Here is a 17,862-nt window from a genome sequence, read left to right as displayed (position 1 = left end):
TGGTAATGAGTGGAGTGTGGACTTGCACTCAGGCAGTTTCCACCTACTGCCTTACCTGCTGGCAAGGAAACAGGTCTTCAAGGTGGCAGGGAGCCACTGCTGTGGGAAAGTGGCCCTTGAGACAGAAGGGCAGATCTGGGTAGCAGAGCCCAATTAGCAAAGGTGGGACACAGGAACAGGTATTATCGGGCATAAGATGATTTTTCCAGATACTGGGAGCTTGCGCTTTTTATTTATTTATTTATTTACTTATTTATGATGTTTATTCATTTATTTTTGAGAGAGAGAGGGAGACAGAGAATCCCAAGTAGGCTCTGTACTGTCAGAGTCTACCCCGATTTGGGCTCAAATCCATGAACCATGAGACCATGACCCGAGCCAAAACCAAGAATTGGACACCCAAGCAACCAGCTGAGCCACCCAAGCACCCTGGAGCTTGTGCTTTTAATGGCCAAAGCAAAAAAAAATAGCTCTTTCAAGGAATTGCTGATTGATTTTGAAAAAAAATCTTAACATCTATCATCTATGAGCTTAATGCCTTCATCTGCAATAAGGGGAGAATAACAATATTCCTCCTGCTAAGTTTTTTTTACCAAGTAAGTGAGGGTGTGTGTTAAATTAATGCACATGAAAATATTTCTAAAACTACAAAGTAACTATGCAACTATACAATATAAGTAATGTTCCCTATACAAATCTTTCTAAACTGTTTTTTTTCTGGCTTCTTAGAGCATGATGAACATAATTTGACCTTTCATTGATAAGATCATCATTATGAACATTTATTATTATACTTTGTATTGCATACTATCACTATATTTAGTAATACTGTGACACTGTTTGACCCTGTCCTAAATGGCAGGGCTAGTATATACTTTTTATATGATTTTTCTGTTCCTCCCCATGCAGTTAATATTTACTTCTGATGGGTCTCTTATCTAGCGATCTTCCCTGTAATGTGTTACTCCTTGTTGACTGTGGACTGAGTGTCAGATAACTAAACTTGCAAGGAACGTGGGTCCTAAGTGAGACCTTCTCCAACTGTCTTATGAATCAGGGTATATTCATAAATGCATGGACTGATTTTCGGTTACAGATGGGAGATCAAACATGTAAATTAACCTTAATTCCCCTCTAAAGCCTCACTAAAATGACAGTGAAGAGATTTATTATTTATTTGTTCGTATATTTATTTAAAATATTATCTATTTATTTTGAGAGAGAGTGTGGCGAAGGGGCACAGAGAGAGAGGGAGAGAGAGAATCCCAAGCAGGCTCCACACTGTCAGTGCAGAGCCCAACATGGGGCTCCATCTCACAAACCTTAAGATCATGACCCAAATCAAGAGTTGGTTGCTTAACTGACTGAACCACACAGGTGCCCCAAAGAGATTTTTTTAAAAAGCATATTCCCATAAATATGAAAAAAACAGGAATGGAGAAAATAACAAAATACTTTTGGAAGCTGGGAGGTAGATAAACAACTGCAAATAATTTAGAAGATGTAAAAAAGTAGAATCTTATGGGCGCCTGGGTGACTCAGTCAGTTAAGCACCAACTTCAGCTCAGGTCATAATGTCACAGTTCATGGGTTCAAGCCTCTTGTGGGGCTCTGTGCTGACAGCTCAGAGTCTGGAGCCTCCTTCAGATTCTGTGTCTCCCTCTCTCTCTCTGCCCCTCCCCTGCTCATGTTCTGTCTCTCTCAAAAATAAATAAACATTAAAAAAAAATTTTTTTTTAAATAGAAAAAGGTAGAATCTTAAACCAGCAGTGAGTACATCTAAGAAACAACCTTCGGTACTTCTGGAAGTAGGGTGAAGGCAGATTGGGAACAGGAGGAACAGAGGACTGACTGGAAACCTTTATTTTTATTAATTTTTGAGAGAGAGACAGACAGAGTGCAGAGTGCGAGCAGGGGAGGGGCCGAGAGATTTCAGAATCTGAAGCAGGCTCCAGGCTCTGAGTTGTCTGTCAGCATAGAGCCTGACATGGGGCTTGAACTCATGAGCCGTGAGACCATGAACTGAGCCAAAGTTGGACGCCCAACAAACTGAGACACCCAGGGGCCCCTGGAAACCTTTTAAAGGAATGTCTAGGAAAAAAGCCATGCAAACTAGAGCTTTTTTTTTTTTTAATTTTTTTTTTTTAAGCAATGTGTACACCCAACATGGGGCTCAAACACATGACCCCAAGATCAAGAGTTATGCGTTCCACTGACTGATCCAGCCAGACCCCCAAACTAGAACATTTAAACACAAGGACAAAACCAGACCCCTAGAGCCAGAGACATTCTTCCTGTACTCTTCAGCAGAGCACTGCAGATTTGTTTTGGGGAAGAGTAAAACAGTTTCTGGCCTCGTTAAGCATGATGTACAGGGCGCCTGGGTGGCTCAGTTGTTTAAGCGGCCGACTTCAGCTCAGGTTATGATCTCACCGTCTGTGAGTTTGAGCCCCGCATTGGGCTCTGTGCTGACAGCTCAGAGCCTGTAGCATGCTTTGGATTCTGTGTCTCCCTCTCTCTCTACCCCTCCCCCACTCATGCACTGTCTCTCTCTCTCTCTCTCAAAAATAAATAAACATTAAAAAAAAAGGAAAAAAAGGATGGTGTATCATGCTAAAAATGAAGATAATATTGAAATATTGCACACTAAACAAGACTTTCTTCCCTACTAGTCTCTCAGACATCAGTAACCAACTTCATACCAAGAAAAGGGAAAAGCCTTCAACCAAGAAAAGGGAAAAGCCTTCCCTGGGGCTTTCACCGGCCCCCAAGAATAGCCCTAAAGATACTGACAGGGATTTACCAGATCACCCCTCCCCATGTACACAGGGCTTGTAGCATTACCCCATTCTTAAATAGAAGCAGACATCCAGGAGCCACTACATTTGAGGAATCTATTTTATGACAGAGCAAAAAGTATCATGGAAGAAAGAGAACAGGGAAAGCAAAGAAAACTCCATCTAACATTATTAGTGTCAGAAAGGTAAAAGAAGGTATTGTACCCATGAAACAAGAACAGGATGCTATAAAGAAGGGATAGTCAAAGGGTGAAAAATAACTTAGCAGGGGTGCCCAGGTGGCTCAGTCAGTTAAGTGTCTGACTTTGGCTTAGGTCATGATCTCACAGTTTATGAGTCTGAGCCCCACATCAGGCTCTCTTGCTGTCAGCATAGAGCCTGTTTGGGATCCTCTGTTGCCCTCTCTCTCTGCCCCTCCCTCTCTGGTTCTTTCTCCCTCTCTCTCTCTCTCAAAATAAATTTTAAAAAATAACTTGGCAAAAATGAAGGAGAGTAAAAATGAAAAACTAAAGAAAAGTTGAATGATAAAGTTAACATCTTCCAGAAGGTAAAACAAAAGGAAGAATGAAGGGAAAAGATTTTTTTTTAAGAAAAAAATCAAATGTATGAAAACTGCACATTGCAGAAAGAGAAAGCAGAGTGGAGAAAAAACAAAGAAACCATTCAAGAAAACATCTTAGAACAGAAAGACCTGTGAGTCTAGACAGAAAGGGTCTTTGGGAAGCCCACCAAACAGATGAAAATGAGCCACACCAAGGCCATCACAGTGAAGTTGTGGGGACTTTGGGGACAAAGTGAAAAACTCCAAACCATCTATAACAAGAAGGTGAACCAGAAGAAAGGAGTTCAGGGGATCCAGGAAACAGAGGAGCTAACACAAGAAAGGGACAGAGCCCGGAGCCCAGAGCAGTGCTGTATCCCTGGGGGCAGCCAATCCTCCAGCAGCTGGAGCTGGGAAAAGAGCCTCTGGGGAAGCATTTTGTCAGGATGAAATTGGTAGGATATCTAATATGTTTGGTTGCATTAAGGGTTTCCGAAAAGAGAATTTGAGGATGAATAAGGGAGAAAGATATAGAAACTAAATAAACAAGCAAAAGACAATTATGAATTCCATGAAATACAGATTGTGCTGAAAAGGAAAAGTTATCATGGTGAACTACATAGCTTAGCAGTGTCCACACATGATTATTAATACAGCACCGAATATAGAATTAATAAAATCATATAAATACATAGGGATGATGGAGAGATAGGAAAACGTGGGTGTGGTGGTAGAAGTAGGGGGAAGAGCTGAGAGATACCTACATCTTCAACAGCAGGAAGCCTGCAGCTAATGCCCAAAACAAAATAAATCGAGAATAGCAGTATAAAAAGTTATTAGGGATATGGAGGGAGGTGCTACACGTTTCAGGTGAAAGGCTTGGAGAGCCTCCGGGAGAACAGCATGGCGGGTGAGGGGGCTGTAGGGTAGGGGTCAGTCCTGTGGAACCCTCTGACTCTTAAACAATGGGCCTGAGTGCACAGCACGGCCCCAGTCAGACTGCTTTCTTCCTGTTTTTCAGGCTGCCGGGTCTGCCAGTGAAGTGACCTTGCAGAGTAAAGAGATGAGTGGTATCATACACAAACCACAAACGTTACACCCCAGCAGAGCTCAACAGATGGTCACTAACCAAAGACTGGAGAATTCCTACAGATGAGCCATTTCATGTTTCTAAAAAGCAAACTCTGAAAAGTAAGACTGAGGGATCCAACAATTCATCACCCTTGAAATTATTTGCTCAGGGTCTACCTGCTTCGTCAGATTGCAACACTTAGTAAATACATGTTCAAAAATCGTTAATATTTATTTAGCGCTTACTGTGTCCCATACACTATGCTCAAATGCGTTCGTTACCAGCATTGTCTCATGTGGTCCTTGGGACAACTCTGTGAGGTGGAGAATCTGCCCATTTTACACATTCAGAAGTACAGCCCAGAATCAGTTTTTTTATGCCAGGCAAGGGCATAAAACACCATTCTGTTCTACTGCCTTCTGTGTTATCTTTTTCTAAATGTACTTCTTTTTTCCAGCTCTGTTGAGCTATAACTGACATATGATATTTGTAAGTTTAAGTTGTACAACATGATGATTTGATATATATATGTATTGTGAAATAATCACTATAATAAGTTTAGTAAACACATCCATCACTGCACATAATTACCATTGTGTGTGTGTGTGTGTGTGTGTGTGTGGTGACAACACCCAAGATTTACCTCTTAGCAACTTTCAAGTATATGCTACAGTATTGTTAACTATAGTCACCATGCTGTGCATTAGATTCCCCAGGACTTACTCATCTTCCTTCCATGTTCCCTTGTTCCTTGCCGAATTCCCAATGACTTGCAGAGTGCTGGCACACAGTAGATTCTCAATAAAGATTTATGGTTTTTTTTTTAATTTTTTAAGTTTATTTCTTTATTTTGAAAGTGACAGAGACAGCGTGAGCAGGGAAGCGGCAGAGAGAGGAAGAGAGAGAGAGAACTCCAAGCCTGCCTGTACAGAGCCTGACGCTGAGCTCAATCTCACAAACTGAGATGATGACCTGAGCTAAAATCAAGAGCTGGACGCTTAACATACTGAGCCACCCAGGCGCCCCTAAATATTTGTTTTTATTGTCCCTTTTGTTGGGATGCAAACAGAGAAAGGGAACCTATAGAGACAAGCCCTTCAGCTCATGTCTCTCTTAATATTGTCACACAGTAACTGAGGAAACTCTAATATCTAAAACTCAACTTGGCTCATACTGACTTTTTTACCTCCTTTCCTCACAGCACCTGATTCTCTTCCAATTTTCCCTTCTTCATTAAGTGGCACCTTCATCCACTCAATTGCCTCTGTCAGAAACCTGACTCCCCTTGTAGAAGACCAGGAATGGCTGATGCAATCCATGTCTCCCACACCAACCTTCACCAGATGCTGCCTGGCCCCCTGCATAGGTCTTGTCATCCACATCTTCCTCTGCCATTGCAAACCCAACATGAGGCCCCAACATCTCTCATCTGCTCTACATTAATAGCTTCCACTTTTGTCCCCTTTCTATTCATTGTCCCGATCTAAAAGCACAAAATCTCAGCATGTCCCCCATGGCCCTTCCTGCTAAAAATCCACTACACTAAGAGTAAAATCCAAACTCCTTTTCTCAACCTACTTGGCCATGTTTTATCTGGTCCTGGGACTATCTCTCCACTGTGTCTCCCCACTTGCTCAGTTTTGCCCACTGGCCAACCTTCTTGTAGCGTTTCACGTGTAGTGAACACTTGCACTTCTAAGAGTTTTCAAGTGTGATTCCCTTTGCCTGCAATGACCTCTCCCCTGCTCTATCAGGCCAACTCCTGTTCATCGTTCAGGCCTCAGTGTAAATGCTTTTCCTCAGGGAAATCTTCAGTGAACACTCTGCAATCTAAATACAGTTCCTCTGTTACACTCTTCATAATACCCTTTTCTTCTTCTTCTTCTTCTGCAGTATGTGTCCAATTTATAATTTTGTATTTATGTATTTCCATGATTGTTTATTTAATATATTTCTTCATATTGGAAATTGCTTGAGGGCTTTCTGAATGGTTGTTTACTGTGGTGTCCTTAAGGAGTACACAGTGTCCAGCCCAGAGTAGATACCCCACAAACATCTGCTGCAGGCAAGCAAGTGGCAGGTAGGAATGTACAAATGAATGAGTGAGAGAAAGTATAGAGGAAAAGAAAATTCTGAGTGTTTGCTGCAGGTAGTAGACATTTGAGTTTTCTCAACCTGGTGTAATGGAGAAGAGGTAAATAAGATCAGTGTCTTGCAAAGGATGGTGAGTCAGCACAGACATTCACCTACAAGGCCTGTGTCTGTGCCATCTGCAGAAAGTTATAATACATAGATAAGTCTATGTCAGTGATGTAAATGGTGCCCCCTAGAATTGTGCAGTTCTCATCTTGCACAATCACACCTGACAGCCTGGGAGGTGATGATAAATGCCAATGGCGTATCGATAAGGGCTGGATGTTCTTGTTTGTTTGTTTTTCATTTTATCCATCTTTGGTGAAACGCTGAAGTATCTCTAGGAACCAGACCTTGTCTTGGAGTAACCTTATCTTCCATTGTTTTGTTGCTAGTCTCCAAAACACACTCTTTGCAAGCACCAACATTTACCTTTGCCCTCTCCACAATTTTCATTGTTCCATTCTTATTTTTCTTTTCCTATTTTGGGGGGAGAGTGGAGTGGCAGTTTTTTCTTTATTACACCTGTCATACCTGATGAGCCTGTATTCTGGTCCTTTGCTCTGGCAAGTTCAGAGATTCAATCACACCTATAAATGTGTCTTGCCACCTTGAAAGTGGGTTCTGAATCCAAAGACAAGAATTGGCCTCTAGTGTGACTGTGCACATTTTGGCCAGCATTTTCTCTGCTATACATGTGAGGACCTTGGCTTTCTTGGGGTAACACCATCCTTGGACAGGGTAACATCAGGACCACCTGCACCTCCTGGCCTGGTGGTTGCTGTGTGATTCTTGAGCATGGTAGGAAAGGGCCAGCTACCTCAGAAATCCAGATATCTATCCAACTGAGTATTTTTTTTAAGTAAGCTCTACACCCAACATGGGCTTGAACTCGTGACCCAAGATCGAGAGGCGCACAACTGAGCCAGCCAGGCACTCCTCACTTGCTGTGTATTGCCTCCTCCAAGAATTCCATTCTGCTTATCTAGCCTGCAAAGCACAAACTCTTCCACGATTTTCTCCTCTCTGAAGGAGAGACATTAGTAAAGCAAATCAGCATGTCATTCTTCTAAAAATGCTCCAAAGGTTTCCCTGAATACTTCACTAGCTTCATTGCTCACCTCACAATCTCCTGCTAGTCATACCGAATTCCTCGCCATTCCCTGAACAAGCCAGGCTCCTGTTGCCTTCAGGCCCCAGCACATAGTCACATGGGAAGATTTTTCATTCCCCTTTGCTTGGCCAACTCCTATTTTCCAATCTTAGCTGTACTGTTTTTACTCTCAGAAGTCTTGGCTCCTTCTCCCAGGACAAAAGCCAAGTCAGATGCTGGTCAGGTGTTCCTCGCATGCTCAGCCCTCAACACTAACACTACATTGAAATGTTCCAGGTACCTGTGTGTTTCTACCTCGAAGATGCACCTTCTCTGATGGCAGAGACTCACTCATCAAGCACTGTGCTTGGCATCTTACAACTACTCCATAGATGTTTGTTCAGTGGATAAGTAAATGAAAGAAGCCACCTAGTTTCCCTTACCTCTTTCAGGCTTCAGTTCTTGTCACTGAGGGAACATCAGGAACAGGGTCTTTCAGCTGTTCACTGACAGCCTCTGTTACTCTGATTTAAGCAGGTCTTTTTCCCCCAAAGTACACTTCCTTATCCCTGTTCTACATTTCTCCACCTCTTCTTTAGTCCCCAAAGCTCCATCCAAAGCCTCCCAATATGACTATTCAGGGGGATCCCAGGAGGCACCTGTCTGTGCAAGGAGATAGAGACAGAGGCACAGAGAGAAAGAAACTGAAGTAAAGAGGAACAGGGAGCAGAGGAATCCATGCTTCCTGACAGCCTCTTTTTTGCTCTGCCCTTTACCTTCCAAATCTGAAGGACATACTATTGTTTCTATTGTACAAGGTGTGGCCACTGGGGCCCCAAGGCTTCAACTGCCAGCGCGTCTCGTCAGTTCTGCAGCTACCAAGAGGTGGGACCAGGTAAAAATAGCTCTCCACTGAGCCTGTACCATGGGCTCAGCCCAGGACAGGGATTGTTCCATGTAATGCTCATGGTAACCTCAGGAGGTAAGCCGTTTATCCCCAGTGGGCAGGTGAGGAACCTGAAGTCCAGGGAAGTCAATAAACTCCATCCAGGTCACATAGTAAGGGACTGAGCCAGGACCACTGCACCTGCCCTGTGCTTAAGGCCCTCTAGGGGAGAAAAACAGAAAGTGTGTGAAAAATAAAGCATACAAGATCACTAGAGGGAAGAGGGGTTCTGGAGCAAGGACTCCATATGTACCTCAGTCTCCTTCACCAAGAGGGGCCAGGAGGCCATGTGTACATCACACCTCTGGAGAATGAGTTGACAGTGCCCACTGCACAAGCCCTCACCACCTTCTTACTGGACACTTCTATTTGCCTTTCCTTCCCATGACTACCCAGGGGCCAGTATTGGCTCTCAGGACACTTGCTTTCCATAGGATCCTATGGTCAATTCTTCCATTCATGCAGACATAAGAATGTTGGTCCCAGCTCTCCACTCTCAACCTTGACTACACTTTAGAATTACCTGGGAAACTTTTATAAGCCACACACATCTAAGCCCCACCCCAGACCAATTAAATCATAGTCCCTGGGCTTGGGTCTTGGGTACTGGTATTTTTTTAAAAGCTTCCCTAGTGATTCTCATGTGCAGCCAGATCTAAAAACCACTGCATTTTAGGAGACGGGTCCATATGGAAAAGTTAAATTGCAATATATGGCATTATCTACACACAGAAAAGACCCAAATTCTTTGGGGGTCAGGGAGGGGAGTTGGTGACAGCCTCATAAAGGAGGTGAGATTTGACATGACCTTGAGCAACATCCAGAGGAAGGAGGAGGGAGACACCAGAGGAGGAAATGACAGGAACTTGTGCTTTCCTCCTCCCGCTACACAAGGCCCATCCAGACTCTTCCACTCCTCAGTGACATTTTACCCAGGATGGGGGTCAGCAAAGGCAAGCTGAGAAGAGTTCCAAGTATGAAGGTTTATTTTGAGGCACACTTAAATGGTGCCTGATAGTTGATGAACTGGAGAGAAGAGAAAGGAAAAGTAGAGAGAACAGGAGAAAAATACTCGCTCTCCTCTGCCCCCATCACTCCATCCTCCTCCCTCAAACAGAATCAGGTCCTCTCCACTCCTCACTGAGATGAACTCCTGTGCTCTCATCACCAACCATGGAGACTCTTTCAAAACAGTGCTTCCAATGAGGCACTGCAGCTCAGAAGGCAATGCCTGGTTCCTTTGCTCCCAGAGCTCAAAGCAGTGCCGCTAGCTGTCTCCATGTCTGTAGCTTCCCCTAAGGAGAGACACGGATGGCACAGGCTGAGCCCAGGGAACCAGCTATGAGGTGTGGGCATCTGTCTCCTGAGGCCACACCCTCTCTTTACTCCCCTCTCCAGATGCTGATGAAAATGTGCTTGCAGCTCTGTTTTATGGAGAGAAACTGAGGTCCACTGGAAGGAAATAATATTAAATATATATATTTATTTATTTTTGAGAGAGAGAGAGAGACAGAACATGAGCGGGGGAGGGGCAGAGAGAGAGACAGAATCTGAAGCAGGCTCCAGGCTCTGAGCCGTCAGCCCAGAGCCCAACATGGGGCTCGAACTCACAAACTGTGAGATCATGACCTGAGCTGAAGTCAGACACTTAACCAGCTGAGCCACTCAGGTGCTCCCATCACTGGAGGAAATAATCTGTGGACAGTGATACACCAGAAGTTCCAAGCTAAGGGTAAATTACCCCAGATACCAGTTCAGGTGGAGGAGGTGGGTCAGCATGGACAACAGCGCCATCTCTGTCTTCAAAACATTCCCCAAATAGGGCTAAGAATACCTCCACAAGTATGAGCTACTTTTCAGACGTGCTGATGTCTAGGATAGGGTCAGTCCCTGTGGGCTCAAGATCAGGGCGTGGGAGGGTGTGTGTGCCTGTGTGCCTCCCCTCACCACCCCCAACTAACCAAGAATATCAATTTGCATCATGAATTGTTCTAGAAGTGTGTCAGAGCAACCACCTAGGCAACATTTCCTTACCCCCAACGCAAATGGAGAGATTTGGGGTGACTCCACCTCCAAACCTGGAACCTGGGGAGTCTGTGTTAAAATGCAAATACAAGGGCCTTAAATATTTTTAAAGGTGTAATATAAGAAACAAACTGCCCAGGGGCCAAAAGGATTACCTTTTATATGCAGATGCAATAATGTATGTTTAAATGCAGTTTTTGTCAGGGTGATGAGCTGACTCAGGCTGGAGGGAAGGGGCCACCTGGGTGGGCTCCAGTGCATAATAAAAACCCCACCAGGGCAGAGAAGAAAAAGGGGATGCAATAACCTGGGAGACTAGATAAGAAATTCTGGGAGCAAGCCAGCATGTAGAAAGAGGACCAGATTCCTGGGGTCAGTAACTAAGGGTAACAAGACTTTCACTTCCACCAGAAATCTGAGTAGTCATCTGGGGCAAAAAATAGGGCAGGAAGGTGCTATCTCAGAAACCAGAGGCAAGAACTCAGAGCAAATGGAGAGCGCCCTGCCTTAGTGGCCCACACTTCCTCTCCTGCAGCACCCCCCTCTCCCCCCTCCCCTCCTGCTCAACTCTAACTCTTCTTTCCAGGAGCGTGCTCAGCTGTGGATTACTTGAATGTGGGACTACGTTGAATTTTATTTTGATATTCCCAGTGCCTGGCATTCATTAAGTGATCACTGATGAAGGAATGATTAATTATTTGCTTCTGTTTTCCTTCTCATCCATTCACCAAATATTTGCTGAGGTCAGCCGTATGGCAGGCAATACATTGCAGTTGAGAGAGACAGAACGTGAAGAAATGATCAGCTAATTCTACATGTGATAATAATTACATTTAGGGTATGAAAGGATAAGAATTGCATAGAAGGGAGACCCAACCCAGAGGAGGGGGTACAAAACAGTTCCTCACAGGAAAGGACATCTCAGATAAATCTGAAGGATGGATAGAAGTTAGCCAGAGGAAGAAGCATTCCAGGCCTAGAGAAGAGCAAAGGTCCTGAGGTAGAAAGTTTAAGGGACTGAAAGAAGGATGGAGGCTGAGTGGCAGCAAAGGAAAGTAAGTAAAGAAAATGATGTGATGCAGAGAGGAAACAGTGTATATTCACCTCCATCTAGAAGCCCTGCCCCTTATGGTGCACTGAGCCATTACAAGGAAATCCATTCCAATGGATTCAAAACAGATTTGCATCCATCTCACTGCTTGTCCTTTTCTGGTCTTCCCAGGGTCCAGGTCCTGCGTTTGTTTCTTGGTCTGCTTTTCCACAGTACCTGAACCTGGCTTAGGGAGCAGCCCTCCTTTTCTGCATGGATGACTGTCAGATACTGAACGGGCAGTAACCTCCCCCTGGGAGTGATTGGCAGTGTGATAGCGGTGACAGTGACTTGCAGAGTGTTGTAGGGGATTCATCCTGGCCTGGTGAGTCACCAGAGTGAGTTTGAATGGGTGAGCAGAGCAGGCCCCCTGAGGAGCTCTTCCGGATACTTCAGTCACTTCCATCTCTTACTGAAGCTGGAAGTTGAGGCCCCCACAGGACCGAATGGGAGGGAGCAGACTTGTGCTCAGGGTGATGGGGGATTGAGCAGGTAGGAGAGAGATAGTGTGTGCCTTGAGTGTCCAAGCCCTGCTGTGAACTGGGTTTACTGTTTCAGTTGAAGATGAATCCAAACAACTGGACAAAACTCATGAAAGAAGCAGAAGTTGCCAGGGAAGCCAGAGAACTCCCAAAGGCTCAAAAGAAGTGACTGTTTTGAGTCAGAGCTTGAACACCATCCAGGTCAGAAGGGAGTAATAACTGAAAACCTGAAATGGAATTTCCTTCTTTTTTCTTTTTTTCAATGACTTTATTTTTATTTTTTTATTTTTATTTTTTTAATTTTTTTAAATGTTTATTTATTTATTTATTTATTTTTTGAGACAGAGAGAGACAGAGCATGAAGGGGGGAGGGGCAGAGAGAGAGGGAGACACAGAATCTGAAACAGGGTCCAGGCTCTGAGCTGTCAGCACAGAGCCCGACGCGGGGCTGGAACTCATGGACCATGAGATCATGATCTGAGCCGAAGTTGGACGCTCAACTGACTGAGCCACCCAGGCACCCCTAATGACTTTATTTTTAAGTAATCTTTACATCCAATGTGGGGCTCGAACTCACGACCCCTAGATCAAGAGTCACATGCTCCACTGACTGAGCCAGCCAGGTGCTCCAGAATTTCCTTCTAGACAGGTTGGCACAGAGTGAGTTGGAGACAGGGTGGCACCGTATACTTTCTGGAGGCACAACCTCAGGGGATGTCATTCAGATCAATGTCAATTTGAGATTAAAGGCGCCCCTTGGCAGTGTGCAGTATGGCAGGCCCGTGGAGGGACAGTATGGTCAGAGGCCCTACAGAAATGCTGGAAATGCTTTTGGAGGAGCTGAGACTATCTCCAGGTCCAGCAAGGATTCAGATTCACAAATTTAAGCAAAAGCTTCCATTTCCTGGGCTACTGCCTGCGGACAAGCTGGGTACCTATGAGACTGTGACCAAGCCAACTTGTCACTAGCCTTAGAAATGTTTGAACACTAAAAAAAAAAAAAAAAAATAGAGGGAGAGAGGGGCACCTGGCTGGCTTGGTAGAGCACACATGACTCTTGATCTCAGGATTGTGGCTCAAGCCCCATGTGGGGTGTAGCGAGTACTTAAAAATAAAATCTTAAAAAATAATAATAATAAACTTTAAAAATAAAATAAAATAAAAAGAAATCAGTGGTCCCATGCAAGAACGACATTTATCTATATGGAGTCACTGACAGCTATTGACTGTAACAGAATTTTGGAAACAGACCAGCAGTCCATCAGTAAGAGATGGGTTAAGTAAATTATAGTATCCACTTATGGAGAATTATGTTTTATAATGATAGATGAAGGGTCACCTGGGTGACTCAGTCAGTTAAGCATCTGACTCTTGATTTCAGCTCAGGTCATGATGTGACAGTTCATGAGATTAAGCCCCAAGTAGTACTTTGTGCTGACAGCGTTGAGCCTCCTTGGGAGTCTCTCTCTCCCTCTCTCTTTGCCCCTCCCCCACTTATAATCTCTCTCTCTCAAAACAAATAAAGAAACTTAAAAAAAAAAGATTCTCCTCCCTTTCCCTCTGCCCCTCCTCTGCTTGAGCATACTCTTTCTCTCTCTCTCTCAATAAATAAATAAATAAATAAATAAAAGATGAAGAACTTTTTTCACTATGCACTACAAGAAAAATATCTCCAAACTACATTTAAGTTAAAAAAAAAAAAAGCACAGTGCCAAAGTGTGAAGCGTGTACAATGTGCCACCTTCAATATAAGCAAGGAGAAGAAAGAATAATATATATTCATTACTGTGTTTGCAAAAAGCAACTCTGGAAGAATACACAAGAAACTGATCAGCGTGGCCAGCTGGTAGTTTGGGTGATGAATCAGGGAGTAGAACAGGATGTGGGAGTGAGATTTTTTTTCTGTAAACAGTTTATGCTATTCTGATTTTTTCAACCATGTCACTTATTTGTGGTAGGCAGAACAACCTCCTAAAGATGCCCTAATCCTCAGGCCATGTGAATATGCTACGTTTTAGGTCATTTAGGTCACGGATGTTAAAATGGGGAAATTATCTGGGTGGGCCCAATCTGATCACCTAAGCCCTCACAAGTGGAGAGCTTTCTCTGGTTGAAGTCAGAGAGATTCAGCAGAAGGAGGCAGAGAGATTGGAAGTTTGGGAAAGACTCAGGGGGCTACATGGAAAGCCTGGGAAAGAAAGCAGTCACCCCTCAGAAACTGTCCTCTGGCTGATAGCCAGCAAGGAAACAGGGACTTCAGTCCTGCAACCTCAAGGAACTGACTCCAAATTACAATGTGAATGAGTTTGTTTATTTATGTATTTATTTTTAATTTATTTTTTAAGTTTATTTATTTATTTTCAGAGAGAGAGCACACATATGCATGGGGGAGGGGCAGAGAAAGGAAGAGGCAGAATCCCAAGCAGGCTCCACACAGCGCAGAGCCCAAAGTGAGCCTGGAACTCATGAGCCAAAGATCATGGCCCAAGCCAAGATCAAGAGTTGATGCTTAACCGACTGAGCCACCCAGGCAGGCACCCCTATTAATTGATTTTTAAATTTTTAAAATGTTATTTGTTTTTTAAAGTAAGCTCTTCGCCTCACTGACCCAGCCAGGTGCCCTAGTGTGGACAAGTTTAGAAGCCAACTATTCCCCTGAGCCCCCAGTGAGGAGCGCAGCCCCACCAGCACCTTGATTGGGGGCTTGGGAGACTTTAAACAGAGGACTCTGCTGAGCCCACCTGGACTTCTGACCCACAGAAATTGTGAGAAAATAATGTGTGCTCTCTTAGGTTGCTATGTTTGTGGTAATTTGTTGCATCAGCAACAACAATAAAAAATTGTCTATTCAATATTTTTTTTAAATAATGTTTTTTCATTGGTGCTCAGAAAATCTCTTCCTTCTTTGTAATTTTTCCTCCTTGAATGAAATTTAGAGCATGAGTCAAGAAGAGGCTTGAGAAGGGTGACTGGGTGGCTCAGTGGTTAAGAGTCTGACTCTTGATTTTGGTTCAGGTCATGATCTCATGGTTCGAGAGATCAAGCCCCACGTTGGGCTCAGTAATGACAGCTTGGAGCCTGTTCTCTCTCTCCCTCTCTCTGCCCCTCTCCCACTTATGCTCTCTCTCTCTAAATAAATAAATAAATGTATCTTTACAGGTATTTAAAAAAAAAAAAAAAGAGAGCCTTATGAAAGGCTCAGTCCCATCTACATTTTAGGGCAAGCTAGGTCCAAAGATTCACCATTGGTTCTATTTTGTCAATTCCTGTTCAGGACTCTAATCCAGACTTTCCTTACAGTCTCAAGAGAGTGTTCCAGAAAGCATGGAAAAATCAAATACTTAGTTACAAAGAGATATCATAGTCCATTATTCTAGCCTAGGGTTCTTGAAGTTTGGGTCCTGGGCTACAATCATCAGCATCACTTATAAACTAGCTAGAAATGCAAAACCTCAGAGTTTTCCTGGATCTACTGACCAGAACCCCTGGGGGTGGTGCCCAGGTTTCTGTGCTTTAACAAGTGCCCCAGGTGATTCTGATGCTCACTCAAGTCTGAGAACTGTCATGTGTCCTAGCCTTACAATCCCATCTTCCTGTAAATGACTGGGATGAGTGGCAGAGTTCATAGAGAGATTAGAGGCATTTCAGAAGGTGGGGAGGTTCCCAGATTCATCATAGCACATCTCCAAGTGTCCACTAATTCTCAAGGGCTTAACAACAGAAAGTTTGCTGTGTTAGATAAGCACAAACAGCTAGGTTAGGAAAACTTGGCAGGGACAAACAGGAAGTGGCAGGACGCCCTTTCACAGAGGGTCAACTCTGACTCAATACCGGCAGGTGCTGCCCCGACAACACACTGTGAGTGGGCAACCATGGGCACCGTGTAGTCTGTAATATCCTCAAAAGTGCTGTTTTATATCAGTTAAAAACATACCAGAAAACACTATTCCAGAATATAAATAAGGCATGCCTAAGTAAACCAAGAAGTGCTTGCAATTATTAACTACAAAATGTTTTTTACAATCTGAAAGGAGTTTGTGCACTTAGCTCCCGTCCTGTGTGGTTGGGCAAAAGTTGGCAAATGACGCTCCACAGCAGACTTGGGAGGTAGGAACTCAGGTGAGAAAGTGCCTTTTCTAGGTGCCTGCAGGAGAAAGGGACAGAGTAGTCTGACAGGCACACAAGAAAGAACTCTGGGGGCTAACATGGGAGGAGAGTCTGCCTACCCACCACCCCTGAGGCCCACGGGTGGATCTCTTGTTGGATCTCTTCAACAAACAGGCAATTGTCCAAATGGCCTGACTGGGACTCCACTCATTAGTTGCCTTTTGGTCTTCTGCCCATTTATGTGTAGCCTGTCTTTCCCAATGAATTGTTCAGACTCACATTTCCATATGCCCAGCCCTACATGCAGCTTCTTCTGGTGCCTAGCTCAGCCTGTCTCTGTCCCTCCCCCTACACTGCTGGTGGCAACAGCTTAAACTGCACAGCCGTGGATGGACTGCCTAGTGCAGTCACCTGTGCAAAGAGAACCAAGCCCTGGAAGAATGTTTTTAGGAGTCACCTCAACTGCGGGCAGCTTGAGCTCCTTACTTCCTTACAATGTAAGGTGACCCATGTCACAGGGGTGCTTGCATGATGTGGGGCAGAATGTGAGAGTGGGGGAAGAGCTTGGACAGGTCAGGATCAGGAAAAGAATTGGTGATGGAGACAGGGACCCTATTTGTTCGGTTTGTAGGGAGTATCAGAAAGAGTAAGCCTAGACACAGTTGCACTGAGACACACAGCTGGACTGTAGTATCCCTGCGGGAACTCCCCCAAGTGTGATACGTAACTTGGGGGGTTTCCAGAAAGCTTGAGCCCTTCATCTGTGACAGAAGATACTTCCCTTCTGGGGTGGGGAGGTTGGTCTCAACATCTCTATCTGTATTGCTTTGTTATAATTGCCATGACAAAATAACAAAATACCACAGACTGCGTGCCTTAAACAACAGAAATTTATTTACTCACAATTCTGGGGGCTACAAGTCCAAGATCCAAGTGTCAGCCAATTGGGTTCCTTCTGAGGCCTCTCTCCTTGGCTTGCAGGTGGCCACCTTCTCACTGTGTCCTCACATGGCCTTTCCTCTGTGTGTGTGCACACCTGGTGTCCCTCTGTGTGGCCAAATTTCCTCTTCTTAGAAGGACACCAGTCAGACTGGATTAGGGCCCACACTTATAGCCCCATTTTAACTTCTTTAAAGGACCCTGTTTTCATCAATGTATGAATTTTGGAGGGACACAGTTCATCCCAGAACACTACTAAGAAATAAATAGCATCAACCCATCTTTTTTCTTCCTTTTTTTTAAAAAAAAATATTTATTTATTTTTGGGAGAGCGCAAGCAGAGAGAGGAGGACAGAGGATCCGAAGCGGGCTCTGCTCTGACAGGCTGACAGCAGCGAGCCCAATGTGGGGCTGGAATTCATAAACTGTGAGATCATGACCTGAGGAAAGGTGGGATGCTCAACCGATTGAGCCACCCAGGTGTCCCTAATATCAATCCAGCTTACTAACTGAAGCAACCATGAAGAGAAGGCAGGGCTGTGTTAGAATCAGCAGAACAAGTTTAGATTTAAGCACCCCCTGCAAAATATCAGAAAGGTCGTTCTTGTCCCTTGTTAATGAAAAAAAAATCACTCT

Source organism: Panthera uncia, chromosome B4 (assembly GCF_023721935.1).
Source record: "Panthera uncia isolate 11264 chromosome B4, Puncia_PCG_1.0, whole genome shotgun sequence".
NCBI lineage: Eukaryota > Metazoa > Chordata > Mammalia > Carnivora > Felidae > Panthera > Panthera uncia.
The sequence above is the reverse complement of the archived record's forward strand: the minus strand, read 5'-3'. Positions refer to the sequence as shown.